Genomic DNA, 2,416 nt, shown 5'->3' on the forward strand with positions numbered 1-2,416 from the left:
GGGATATCGATAATTCGATATCCCATCTCAAGCTCAGACTGTGATAGAACCTATCTATTCGTGTCCAGCCGTCAATCTAACGCTGCCGTCGTCTCGCTCTTCGCAGGCGATCTCTTCCTTGTCATCTACAGCGTCGACAGCTACGAGTCGTTCCGCGGCATGACCGACCTCCTCAACGAGATCATGGCGACCAAGTACGAAGCGCTGAGTCGCGACGCTCCTCTGCAATCGCCGCCCGACGTCCCCATCGTCGTCATCGGCAACAAAGCCGACCGCGAGGCGCAGCGCGTCGTCGGCCGCCAGGAGGCCGAGTCGGCGGTCGCGCGGCGCGGCGGCGTGCCGCTCTTCGAGACGTCGGCGAAGAGCAACGCCAACGTCGTTGCCGCCTTCGCTCGGCTCTTCGAGCGCGCCCGCCTGCCCGTTGAGATGTGTCCGTCGATGCACAGCGTTCTGCCCACGTTCAAGATGCCGCTGCTGCAGCGCTCCGGATGGCTGGACTTGCTCGGGAGACGCAGTCGAGCCGAGGCGTACGGCGTCATCATACCGAACGTCCGCCGGCCGTGTCTGAGCAGCGAGCTCGAGAAGATCCAGGGCGGCAAGTTCAAGGCCGGCAAGCTCGGTTACCGCTGCGGAACGCGGCGCGCGTCGGACCCGACGCGCGTCGTCGGAGAGAAGTGACGCGCGTCGTTGGCCGGAAGTGACGCGCAGGAGGAGCAATTCGTGGAAGACCGGGCCATTGCTTGCGCAACCTATTATAATCGTGTTGCTGACGCATGTTGTGCATTTCTAGCCTTTAAGCTGCTCTTCTCGCTTCGTTTCAAACGATGCGAGTTAGATAAAAGTCAACTTATATTTTATTCCCCAACCCAAGCTATATACCAACTAGTATTCTAGTTGTCAACCGAATCGGTTTCGCACGCGGTAAATGTTACAGTCTAACCGATTTAGAGACACCCGTCATGTCAACGTACTGTAAAATTGACAGAATCGGACGTGCGTATTGTCAGAAACATAGTCGAGAATGTCTAGCATGTCACAAATGACTTGTTTCGTAAACTGATGTAAATAGGTCACGCACGATGCGTTTGTTCTACGTATGATGGTCATATGTTCACACTATAGTTATTACGTTTCGAACAAGGCGGGCCTTTGTACGTGATGTATAAAAGAAAAAAAAGAAATGGGGGAAAAATACCGGTGTCACCACGTCACTCTGCTTAAGCGAACGTATCGAATGGCAACACAAATTAGTGATCGAGTTCGTGAACTGTGTTCCAAACTAACGACGAATGGCGGGAAAGACTCGCTTCTCTCCGGCTACTGTTGACCGAGAGAATAATATTATCAATACACGACTACATTCCCGGATACACTTCTAGGATCCCGCGTGTATTGTGCAAGTAGCAAGCAAACTCTAATCAGGTGGACAGACGACACACTAACGGGAACAGAATAAGAACCTAAGTTGTTCGGTGAGACACACGCGCACCGCACACTGCTCCCCCATCTATTACCGAGCGGCCGCCAGCTCGAAAACTCGGGGGGGGGGAAATGTATGTGTATTAGAATGATACGTTTTACTGATTTTTTATTAATCGTAACCTAGTACTACTCTACAATAGCATATTATAATTGACTAATCTACAGTGAACCCGCTAGAGACCCGATTCATACACCACGCAATCCAATGAAACGTATTAACCTATTGTAGTTTTTCCTCAGCTCCACACGAAAATCGTTGAGATTAAGACATCGGTAGCCCAAATTCTTACCAAAGCGTATCCCATGGGTGAACAACAACAACAACAACAGCTGCAGCAGCAAAAACAACAACAACAGCAGCAGCAGCAGCAACAACAGCAGCAGCAACAACAACAACAGCAACCGACTTTCTTTCATCGTTGGTATCAGTTCCCTTCAGCATTACAACCTAAGTATTTGTCATGTGAAAGAGCTGTGATACGGTTAACGTTATACACAATGACTGCATAGGCAGTATTAACACGCCACGTTCACCTAGGCTATGAGTTAAGTCCACTTCAGTCTCATGACTGATTCACATACACGAGGCGCATAACTGCTTCCTATACGTAAAAGTGCAGACGTGAACATCCACATTTCCCGCACATTTTCGCTGCAGATTTGTCTGCCCCCCCCCCCAACAACAACACGAACAAGCATGGGAATTATTATTCGATTGGTAGATTTACGCGATTTACGCCATCCATGCAGTACAACGTCGTACGTTGGCACAGCTCACCAGTAAAACAGCGCATGAATTTCATCCACATCTTTACCAGTAAAACAGCGCATGAATTTCATCCACATCTTTACCAGTAAAACAGCGCATGAATTTCATCCACATCTTTACCAGTAAAACAGCGCATGAATTACATCCAGAGCAACTTACCAGTAA

Source organism: Priapulus caudatus, unplaced genomic scaffold (genome assembly GCF_000485595.1).
Source record: "Priapulus caudatus unplaced genomic scaffold, Priapulus_caudatus-5.0.1 Scaffold1545, whole genome shotgun sequence".
Classification (NCBI taxonomy): domain Eukaryota; kingdom Metazoa; phylum Priapulida; class Priapulimorpha; order Priapulimorphida; family Priapulidae; genus Priapulus; species Priapulus caudatus.